Genomic DNA, 12811 nt, shown 5'->3' with positions numbered 1-12811 from the left:
ACCAAAAATCTTGTTTCGGAAACATAATTTCCTATTTTAATTGGCTTCAGGTGACACACTTCTAAACGGTAGAAAAGATGGGCGTCTTCTGTAAAAAATCATCTGACTTGATTGGGATGCAAATCTGTATCACCCTATCGGCAAACAGAGTTGCTACTACGGTAAGTTTAATCCCTAACTTAACCTTTGTAACTGAAATCATTCCTTGACTCCAAATTAGGAGGTTCAGAGTTCCGGGTCCTAATCAAGTAAAAATATTTTTTCCACTACTAATTTCTGCCTCTGCTGTGAATATCTTTGTGCGTAATATCTTGCGAATTTATGTGGTCATCTAGTATTCAAACACAATCTGCACTAAAAAAATACAGCAGATATCAACATTTAGCATCTGTGCCCTAGAAACGCTGAATAATGATGAATGACGATGACACGCCTGGTGGGTCTTTAACTGATAAGGGGACCAAGGGATGAAGATGCTACTGGGGGTTAATTGAAACTGTCGTTAATCACTGTTTATAAGTCCTACATGTGAACTCTGCACATTCCTCGCGGTGTAAATGAGACGCAGCAGTTATTTTGCTCAGACATCATACATCTCTGCTATCTTCGCAGTGCCACAATCTTTCTCATTCCAGTGGCTTCGTCAGATTGGCGAGTTTCTGAAGTCGATTCGCTCGCTTTGAGAACGCCACGGGCAGTTTACACCCTACGCCGGTGGCGCCCTTTGCTTATAGTTCACGCGCGAAGCGATGAACGGCCGAAGTAATCGGCTGATAATCACCAAAACTCTGTTCTCGCACATAAGATTATTCGGCACTGGGGAGAGAAAAGTTATGAAAATGCCTGAGGAAATTGCACTGCGAAGCGAAATGCATGCTTTGGGTCAATATAAATTTAAAAATTGGAGGAAAATTGTTTTACTTTCCCAGAACCACAGTAGATATATATTTTTTGTGTAAAAAATTAAGTCACCATTATGGAATTAACGATGAACTTATTTCGACTATAGTTTCAGCATTTATTTTATGATAGTAAATTTTATGAAAAGGTAGGTCACAGGCACGTTGAAACACAGATCGTGTATAAATACACAAAGTCAAAATATCAAAATTGCAAAATTTTGCTTGAACTGAGCTAAACTTAGGACCTTTTCCCATGAGTATGCCAATTTAACAAAATTATAAGTCCAAAATGACGCACTACCTGCGAGATAGTCTGTATATATAACTGGTAGAATTCAGAATTAATGATTAGTTCCAATATGAAAATGTTACATCTAGACTACTCTCTCCCCAGTTGAAAGTTTACATTATATCATGAATGTTACTATATTTACAGGTAATCTACCCACTCTCGTTCACTTAATCGATATTGCTTTTCGCGGCGCTTTGGTGGAATGCAATACGCGTGTAAAGCCGCGAATAACTACGCAGGAAAATGAATTTTAGATATTCATCAATAAATTTTAAACGCTGCTAAGCTGGTGAAATGAAACTTTGGTGGTGAAAAGGCACCTTAATGATCACCATTATGTTAATTTTCCAGAAATTAAGGGGGGTTATTACTCCCTTTTATCCGCCACTGACACCTGTAGACGCCAAACATTCCTCCATGCGGTGGTTACCTCCTTATCCGGAAACTTTTCTTTCGCCCATCAAGACAAGTTTCACGGTTTTATCTCGCCCTGTGTATTCATCGATCCATCCATCCCTGAAGATGCCAGAAACATCAAAGGCGAAACTTGTCAATGGCGAAGTTGGACACTGCGTAACCCAGAACATGGAGAATCACGTTTCACCATACACATGGTTGGAGTTTCTCTTTCTAAAAGCTTCCTACCTCTTCCCCACCATGATTATCATATGAACTTCCCGTCCCTTTACCAATACCTCGCTCAAATTGCCCCGCCTATGAGGGACGATGTATGTCGTTTGTATGTATACACAACTAACAGTCCACCCAGCCACCGCCTCTCCACGAGTTTACTTCGGAGAGAGAGAGGATGCGATCCTTTTACGCGGCCATTTCCTTCCGTCACTACTTCCTTCCTCGCCCGCGCAGAGGCGACCACACCTCCTGGCTCTCCACGGCGCCACCCACCCGCTCCAACGAGTTATTCAAAGCAAATGCTTCTAACGTACAAAACGCCTCAATGTGGTTCCACTAGATGGTTTTATCAAATAAAATAGGGTAGTTTCCTTCATCAAAGAAAACGAAAGGCATTGATGGCGATTCCTTACCTACCATTAGTGTATTCATAATATACAAATTATTTGGTTTTAAAAATCCCAGTTTATAAGAATTTTAATGGTCAATTTTAACCTCATTTGAAAAAGACCAGATTGGCGCCACTCCACGTGACGTCACAGGGGCATACATGCTATACGTGTAGTCAGGAGTTTTACATCGCCTGAGATGCATAATGTAATGTATAATCGTACATCGTCTGAGGTGCTTAATGTATCCATAAGGCACAGAGCTCAGGGAAACATCTCTTAATATCACCTATCAAAATTGCCTAAGGTTGGAAAGTTTCCTTCGTTGAATACGGTATTAATAATCCTTATTAAGCCAACCTTAGGGTATTAATAAGCCAAGCGCTACCTGCTAGCAGCCTGCGTCGTAGCGGCGCTCATAGCCGCGCACCATGGTGGCCTCACATAGCGGAAGCTGGAACCAGAATGACGACACACGGGTTTTTCCCAGCATTCATACTTAGCCGTCGCATGTTCGCGCGCTTGAAAATTTTTCGCGAAAAATAGATTTCGTCATTTAAAAATCTAAAAGCGTGAAATACGTACTCCAGGAGTAATAATCATTCTATTTAGGCCTTAAAAAAATAGGAAACCACCCTATTCACAGTAAAAAGAATTAGGGTCATGGGAAAATTAAATTCTTTAAGGTATGATACGCGAAAATACAATTTATATGTAGATAACGAGATGTATATATATGAGGGCACATAATGGCGTGTGTATAAACAATGAAACTGGTTGAGATAAATAAATAAATGTGGAAAATTACTATGGCTGTTTTATGTAGTCACTATAAATTTCCTCAAAGTAAACTCGTCGACAATCGATTGTACATGTATGTATCTACTTTTTGCCTAAAACTATATTCACATTTTACAAATGCGATTTCAAATTGCAAAGAATGTCACAATTACTTTGGCGAAACTATCCAGCAATTACATAATGGGAGCGTCATTTTACTCCATAATAGGTTGGTTTCCTTCATCAAAGAAAACAAAAGGCAATAATTGCGATTCGTTACCCACCATTAGTGTACTCATAATATACAAATTATTTCGTTTTAGAAATGCCGGTTTAAACGAATGGCAATGGTCCAATTTTATCCTCATTTGAAAAGGGCCAAATTGGCGTCCATGCGATGCCACTCCACGTGACGTCACAGGGACCTAGTTTCTATAGGAGAAGATAGGAGTTATGCATCGTCTGAGGTTACCAATGCATGCATGAGGCGCAGAGCTCAGGGAAACATGTCTTAATAATCACTTATTAAAACTGGCTAAGGTCGGAAAGTTTTCCTCGTTTGATAAGGTATATTAATAATCCTTATTTAAGCCAAGCGCTACTAGTCAGCAGGGTACTCAGCTACCCGTTAGCAGCCTGCGTCGTATCAGCGCTAAGCCTCGCCTCAAGGTCACCTCGCAGGGCGGCAACGGGAACCAGAAATACGACGTACGGAGAGATTTCCCGGCATTCATACTTAGCCGTCGCGTTTTCGCGCGCTTGAAAATTTTCACTTTTCATTTAATCGCGAAAAATAGATATTGTCATTTAAAAATCTAAAAGCGTGAAATACGTATTCCAGGAGTAATAATCTTTCGATTTAGGCAATAAAAAAATAATAGGAAACCACCCTATTGGCAGTATATCATGAGATCACCCAAGAGATGATAGTAGACATGAGCGGATTCAGAATTTTTTTCCTGGGAGGAGGGGAAAGGGTCTGCCAGGTAAGCGATCTGTTCATGCTTGAGATTAAAAACAAGATACAAAAATTACTGCACGAAATATTCTCTTTATATTAATATTAAAGTTATTAATATGGAATAAAATGATCGAGGCTACGTAACACAAAACAAAAGTAACGTACACGTAAAAATATACCTAATCATATACATTAAGGAGATCAACTAATCTGTTTTTTTTTGCCGTTTTGTTATAGGTAAAATATAATTTCTCGGCCATAAGTTCGTAACAAGCGACCCGAAAAAAACCTACACACACAAAAGTTCACTTAAATTGGCTTCTTCTCTTTTTCGCCAAATTTTTGACAATTCAGCCCACTGCGCGGAAGTAAAGTCATCTTGACCACTCTTTCTTATACATACTAAAATATATACTCCTGAGAGATAACTGCTTTAAGTTTTGGGGAATTTGCCAGCCGAGTCGTAACCATATACTGAAGTTTTCGGGAAGAAAGAACTCTGGTGAGAGTGAGGTTGACAAGAAGTCACGGATAGTGAATTGAGTCATCGTGCGGTGGCTGTCACTCATCCGTGAACAGTGGGCCTGTGTCGCCCGAAATTACTGCGATCCGAGTGATTCCCTGCGCGGCAGCGGTTTTGATGGCCCATGCCTCAATGAGTGGGACGGGACGTCTCGACCGTGAGGAATGATTTACAACCAGTTGTTTTTTGTCGTCTCCTCGGATGACGTGTACTTTAAAGACAAGGAAGGAAGGAAGGCAAGGAAGATCCCAAAGCCATGGAATGCACAAGACGACTTAAAGGAGACGAATCACTCCCGTTCGATAGATCTTTAGATTACTTCTAGATTCATTCACGTAGGGATTACCTTCTTTTCAACTTTTATTTTATTTGCTTATTTATTTATGTATTTGTTTATTTATTAATTAGTTTATTTATTTATTTATTTATTTATTTATTTATTTATTTATTTATTTATTTATTTATTTATTTATTTATTTATTTATTTATTTATTTATTTATTTATTTATTTATTTATTTATTTATTTATTTATTTATTTATTTATTTATTTATTTATTTTATTTTTCTTTTTTTTATTCATTAATTTATTTATTTATTTATTTAATTTTCTAACTTCTGATTTAGAATAATCAACCCAAAAAAAGCGTACTAACTTTGTCGCAGCTTGACTTCTGGGCTCTCCTCCGCATCGACTAATCTTCGTATGAAAGTTTCGCCGGCACTGCAGCAGGCGTCTTCAGGTTTGAAGACGCCTCACGCAACGTCGTGCGAAGATGAATAGACGCGGAGCACGGCCCGGAAGCCAAGCTACGCCTACTGAACCACTCCATCCAAGCCTCCATCAACACGTACACACGTAAGTTCACGTTGAGTGAGGTAATATTTCCATTTTTGGCCAAAAATTTGGTCTTTCAGGGCCAAAGTCATGGAAAACTTATGTTGACATTTAGTAATATTGAGGGAATGTATAATATCTCGTTGCCATCATTTGCTTGTGTCTCAGATGTTTAAAAATCGTTTAAGATAATACTAAGGTATGGTTTGAAAATTTTTAGCACCGGCAAATACTGACCTGGACGTTATGTATCATGACACTTTCAAGATGATTGCGTAGGTTTTAATTAATTTATATTACAAATGACTTATTTAATGAAAATTTCGATTATTAAATGTATTTTTTGTGGCGATCCACCCACTGTCGTTCTAACGATCGGGATTGCATTCTGCGACGCCTTATTAACACAAGCGTCTGTGCGATGATACTTCTCAGTGACAATACATCTTGAGGTCTAATATGCATAGACAAGCGGCTTTTAGGTTTCTATCAATATTCGTTCGGGATAAACCGCTCATTGAATGGAGGAATCACTCACATGAGTTTGAGCAGCAGTGAACCACGGTGTCCGACGCTCAAGGTCGTGGAGTAGCGGAAAGGCGGTCACCCGCTCGGCAAGAGTTCGTGACGTCATCAACTTATCGGCGAAAGGGCCAAAAATTTGGTAGGCGATATTACGCCACAGATTTGGCGAAACTATCCAGCAATTACATAATGGGAGCGTCATTTTACTCCATAATAGGTTGGTTTCCTTCATCAAAGAAACCGAAAGGCATTGATTGCGATTCGTTACCCACCATTACTGTATTCATAATATACAAATTATTTCGTTTTAGAAATACCGGTTTAGACGAATGGCCATTGTCCATTTTTATCCTCATTTGAAAACGGCCAGATTGGCGCCCATGCGATGCCACTCCACGTGACGTCACAGGGACCTAGTTTCTATAGGAGAAGATAGGAGTTATACATCGTCTGAGATTACCAATGCATGCATGAGGCGCAGAGCTCAGGGAAACATGTCTTAATAATCACCTATTAAAACTGGCTAAGGTCGGAAAGTTTTCTTCGTTTGATAAGGTATTAATAAACCTTTTTTAAGCCAAGCGCTACCAGCCAGCAAGGTACCTACTCAGCTACCCTCTAGCATCCTGCGTCCTATCAGCGCTCAGAGCCTCGATCAAGGTCACCTCACAAGACGGGAGGGGGAACCAGAAATACGTCACACGGAGAGATTTCCTTACCCGTCGCGTTTTCGCGCGCTTGAAAATTTTCACTTTTCATTTAATCGCGAAAAATAGATATTGTCATTTAAAAATCTAAAAGCGTGAAATACGTATTCCAGGAGTAATAATCTTTCGATTTAGGCAATAAAAAAATAATAGGAAACCACCCTATTTTCCTCATGTCGGAGGAAACACGTGGCAACACCCATGTTTGGACAAGTAAAGATTGATAAAAGTATGAGGAACCACGCGGGAGTGAAGGACATAATGAGGGATATTGGGAGATAAGGAGGACTAAAGAATACCAATCTGAGGAGCGCACACTAATCACTTAGAGCAGGGTTTTCCCAACTGGGGGGTGCCACCCTCCCCCCCCCCCCCAGCCAGGTGCGAAGACATGTCAGGGGGACGTGTGCGAGAGACGAGTTAAAAATAAGTCTCTGAGTAAATAAAATTCTTACATTTTTTTAATAATTTAATGCTGTTCGTTTTTAAAATCAATTTTGGTGTTTAGAAAACTTTACAACCCACTTGAGTAAAAGCATGTCCTTTTATAGCAGCAACATAGCCGGAAATAAGTCTCAATCATGTGTGCCTCATATCAAATGTTTGTATAATAATAAAATTTAATGTTTTACACATAATTTTGTATTTTGTGATAGTATACTGCATGTTTTCTTAACATAATATTTGTTTTTTCGCTTGAAATTTACTGTGAAGGGGGCAAAGGCGATTGCAGAAAAAAATCATGGGGGAGATGTGTTGAGGTACTGTTACTTCCATCGTAATAAAAAAAATCAAGTCACATGCAAACTTTAAGAAAGTCTTATTTAAAATGATTACATACACGGACAAGACCATGCCATCTTATGATATATAAAAGTTACAATTGTGATTTTGCAATTTTCGAAAATACGGGCGCCCCGTCAGGGGGGAGGGGGCATATATTATATCCGCCACTTCAAGTGGGGGCATGGATGGTATCCAATTTCGCATGAAAGGACGGGGGATGGCAAAAATAAAGTTTGAGAATCCCTGGCTTAGAGAAAACAACGTTGGTGTTGGTCAAAAAATCACCTTCAGTTTTTAAGATCAATGGCAAGGCGTATATTGGCTCTCGTATCCCGTACTTGTCAAAGTGTTTCAGAAATCTGCGTCAATCAACACCATCGAAACCAAATTAATGGAATGGAAACGAATGAAATATTTTCGTGACACAGTGATGAGTAGCACGTGTGGAAAGGGGCTTCATTCAGAAAAGCGACGGAGAAGAGCTTCCCTCTTCGTTCTTGGCTGACTATGAGTGAGGAAATGTCATTAATGGGAATTGGCCATCAGCCATTGAGATCGAACACTTGACAGCATCCCATTTTTCACGGTCGAAATCCCAATGTAAATACACATGGTGTTCCAGGATGAATCTGGAATAGTTCAGGAAGTGGTAGGGGAGACAATTCTAAGCATTTTTTGTCCGTAAATATTAGGTCGTAACTCCTCAGTTACTGAACCATGGCAGCGGAAACATTTTTTCGGATGCATTTTGCAGTTACCATGAAAAATTTTTCTAGGGTATCTGGCCTTTTCGATATTTTATTTTATAATATGGATTTTTAAGGACAGAATAATTAAGATAGGACGAAAATTTGAGATTATAATTGTCTGAAACAATTAATCTATGTGCTTCATTAAACGAGAGCTTTGAGCAATTATCAACAATAAGATTGTGCGATCTCACCCTTTTTTTATTTAATTGTTTCAGACTATTATAGTCGCACATTTTCTTCCAGCCTTTATTATTTAATGTCCTTGAAAACCCAGAGCATAAAAAATGTTTTTATCATAAAAACCCTGACGTAAGTGTTATTTTGGAAATGAAAAAAATTGAGAATTAAATACCAATAATTATATTTCATAAAAATCTTTATTTAAATGACTACTAGTGGGGATAAAAGTTTATAAAAATAAGATGTCCGATGTAAATAAATTAAATTATAAAAAATGCGATAGTTTTAGTTAGCCAATTAGACCAATCACGTGATTTAGGATGTTGTCATTTTAATCTTGGTCTCGTTTTTATTTATATTGAGGAATCGATTCAAATGCTTAAGCTAGTTATAATGCTTCCATGATCTCAAAAATATCACATTCATTGATTACACATTTCATTTATTGAAATAAAATGCGGAGATTTGAAACGCGCACATTTTTCCTTAAGTGAATGTCCTTTTATAGCAAAAAAAGATCGGAGAACAGGCGTGTGTCATATTTGCATGAAATAATAAATATAATATAGTATGCTGTACTTATAAAGTATATTTTGTGATAGTAAAATTGCATGTTTTTTATTTCAATATAACGCTTGTTGTAAATGAGGATTTTTCCGTCCAGGTACTCATATCATAGCACTGCCCGTATCAAAGAAATAAAGTATTTTAGTTCATTTACTGGTTCCTCAACCAATCGAGAGATTTTATAATTTCATCCCCACCAGCTGACGTGTATTTTAAAATTTCTAGTCAAAGTAAACAGTATGAGAGCAATCGCTATCGTCGTAGTTACCCAACCAGTACCATCATGTAATCTCGAACTTTCCCAACCCCAGGGACCGGAAATCGCTCTTGTTTGCATTTACTCGTAAGTTGGACCCGCCAGTGGTGCTGAATCACCTTTCAATGAAGTAGAGGCACAGCGTGGAAACCAATATTATTATCGCAAAAATGACGATGCTTCCGCTTGTAATACCATCTTCTTTTATATGGATTCGCGAAGTTGTGACGTAAAATTCCTTCTCTTGAAGATGAAACCCCATTTCTTAAATTTCGAAAGCACGAAGATATTATTAATAGGAGCGGCGTAACTTGGTGGAAATCCATAATCGCAGGAATAGAAGGATCAACAACTTTCCTATTTCCACATGATACCATGTAGAAATAGCAAGTTGTTGATTCTTCTATTCCTGCCACGAAGATATTTTTCACTTATTGTATCCCTTAGGCATTTTACAAATTCTCAATCATATTTTTTCAATCCTGAGTGCATTTCACCCAGTTTTTCACTTGAAACCGAATCGCATTACTTCCTTAATTTGATATGCATAAAAAGTATTTATTCCTGGAAAGGGAGGATTCAGGATTTTTTTCTGAGGGGAGGCTCAAGGATCTGACAGGCAAACGGTCATCTCGTATTTGAGATTAACATACAACAATTACCATACGAAATATTCTCTTAATTTTTATAAACAAATTATTAATATGAAATTAAATAATTTAGAGTCCGTAATAAACAAAGCAAATCGAACGTAATGTTAACCGTATTAAAAATCTTGTCCATTTCTTAAGCATCTGGAAGGGGGAGCTCCCCCTCCCATGGGACATCCCGTGCTCCCCCTCTCAAATCCGCCTTATGCTTCCTGGTGGAAATTTTCTTCATTTAGAATTAAGCATGAAAAACATTATTTTCACCATTTTTACACACATTCTCCTCAAGAAATATGTTGTCTCCTTCATCAGTACGGACGATGATAGAATTGCATTTGCTGCCTTTTCTGGTTTTTTTCTTGCATTAAGAAAAAATTATCTCACACAACTCACTCGAAGAAAATCCGATGCAACTATGTAGAATACCACTCTACGTAGTGATTAAATCATAGAGTTAATTCACACAAATTCATGAACAAATTACGTTAAGGCAGATGAGATTTTAATGCCGCAGTAACTGATTGCATACACATTTCAACATCACATCTGAGGGAAGGTGTATGTTAGGTGGACAGTTTATGTTTTTTGTTCGGGTAACCGAAAATATTAAAGGTCAATAACATTCAATAAAGTAAGATTTATTTGTTGTAGCCTTTTTCTTGCTATTTTTCGACTGGTGTCTCATGTGTATTTTACAGATCGAGTTGTCTTTTTGGTGTATTTGAGAATACGATTACTCGAATACATGCTCGAAGATTCTATAAAATGCATGAGTAAATGAATAAATGCAATGAATGCCCTGTCATATAACCAGGCAGCTATACCGGTTTCAATTCGTATTCACTGTTTTCAATGTTATGCTCTGAGGCACTCGAATGATTAATTTAGCTAGTAGTACCTGCTATGAATCACAGCTAGTGCTATCCAAGTCACAATATTTTCTAGTAATCATTTTATTCCTGGTGAAAAGTCATTCCATTTTGAAGTCATCCTGAGAAATTGGTTTCATCGTGTTCATTCACGTTCTCATGTATTGTGTCTCAATATTCTCATGAGTTCTTGAATGATTACGATGCATTCATTCGATGGAGCATGATGGTATATAATAAAGACAATCGTCGAAGGGCAATATAACGGGAAGAACGGCAAAGGAAGTCCCCGAATGAGATATGTTGATCAAGTGATAACGGATGAGAAAGACGTTAACATGAAATGATAGGTTTACAGAAGAATTGATGAGAGAATTGAGTTAAATCATTCCTAGGAAATCCGATTAACTGTGTTGATTACGGGTTAATAAGATTAATGAGGAGTCCCATTACTGTCTTTTATAATTAGTAGATTACTCAAGTATTCAAGTACACCTAAATTTACTTGATTACCCAAGTATTCATCTGGTCTTCGAGGTATTAATTCGGGTACTTTAACACGAGAAAATTAAATGATGATTACATATTAAAATAATTAGATTCGAAAACGGAGAGGTTCAAAAATTCAATTCTTCCCGCGAACGTTGAAAGAGCACGACTTGCTTGTCGAATAATATTTCCAGTAGATTTGATAGGTCGATATTTGCGTTGAGTTTTTTGATGTCTTTGGTTTTGTTATATTCAGTGGCGGATTAAGGGGGGTTGGTCAAGGGATCATTACCTCCCTAAATTTTATTAAAAATATGTATTTAATTTCTATTAGTTTTATAGTTTTTTATTTTATTCGATTTCATCCGTTGTTAAGAATAAAAATGAAATCTTGCGCTCCAAAACGTGTAAAAATATATATCTTAAAAACATTTACACGGGAGAACACCCCTATCTCCTGGTGGATATTTCATACCCCCCGGACCCAAGTCATGCCCCCCCTCCCCAATTTGATGCTGAATCCGTCCCTGGTTTTGTCTTTGCCTGAGATATATGTTGTGGAGGATTGAACGTTGCATGCTTGGTGAGAGCATGGGCCAAATCCAGGTAAGACAGAATCGATTAAAATAAGAAAGATGTTTTACCGAACTGATTGATGTAGGAATTCGTTTTCCCCCGAAATAATGAAGGACTTTAACAATGCTATATTTAACTCAGGCAATCATCTCAGTCACAAATCTCACCTAAGAATTTTTGTATCCCTGCACAGGTCATCGTTTTTGTCCTAATACCTATTGCCTCACGTATATTGAGGCGTTTTGCAGGGTAATATGTGGATGAAGACATGTGCACGTGTCATATTGGTTGCACCTACATGTAACTGCTCGTACATTCGGTGTAGCAATACCCCCTGCCGTACACCCCGTCGGTGTGACGCCGGACAATAGTGTAAATACTTTGCATACAGTGAGCATATTTATGTGGATTATATCCTTTCAATGTAAGTTTAGGTCAAATACTTACAAAAAAGGGCATCCGATGATAATTTTACATGAAATAAATACGAAATTAAAAAATAATGTATTACAAGAGTAGGCGTACAGGAAGTACTATGATTGCTCTTAGCGGCGGGCGGTAGATAGCTTAAACACTCAAACTTTTCCTTATTCCGGGGGAGGTGGCTGAACCTCCACTAAATACGACCCCGTTACAAGGTATCGTGTGAGAATATTAAGCGACGCATCGAGGAAGTAAGTCTTCCAGTAAAAATAAGTTTCATGGCATACTTTATTAGCAACAGGTACAGTAATGCTCAAGATATTTTTCAGCGTACCCACCACCAGAATTGAGGCACTCGGCGTATCGCGTTATCAACTTTTGCCCAAGAAGTCTGCAGCCAGTGAATTCAATCAAAGTGTCAGTCTTCTTCAACTCAAAGCTGACCGTTTCTGAGAAATGTTCCCAAAATTACGACGTGACATTCAAAATGAGAGGCTTGGAGTGCGTACTGCAGGTACTGTGCTGCTCCATCAAAATGCTCATACGAAAGGGAGCTGTTATATCATCCAGCACAACAGTCCTGATCTTACTCCAAGCGATTTTCATTATTTCTTGCGCATTCTCCAAAATATTTCTCTCCGGTCAGAGTTTTGAAGACAACGAAAGGCCGTAGGCGTTTGTCACACTCTATTTTCTTTCACCGGTCGCTGACTTC

General features: G+C 38.1%; 1 protein-coding gene across 1 annotated transcript in view; it reads right to left on the bottom strand.

Moving 5' to 3' along the window:
• The window catches only part of LOC124160582 (xaa-Pro aminopeptidase 1-like), a 154522-nt gene that overhangs the window by 140486 nt on the left and 1225 nt on the right, over window positions 1-12811 (bottom strand). The gene's annotated exons all lie outside the window — the stretch shown is intronic.

Source organism: Ischnura elegans, chromosome 6 (assembly GCF_921293095.1).
Source record: "Ischnura elegans chromosome 6, ioIscEleg1.1, whole genome shotgun sequence".
Classification (NCBI taxonomy): Eukaryota; Metazoa; Arthropoda; class Insecta; order Odonata; family Coenagrionidae; genus Ischnura; species Ischnura elegans.
Note: the sequence above shows the minus strand (reverse complement) of the source record. Positions and strands in the feature narration are given on the sequence as shown.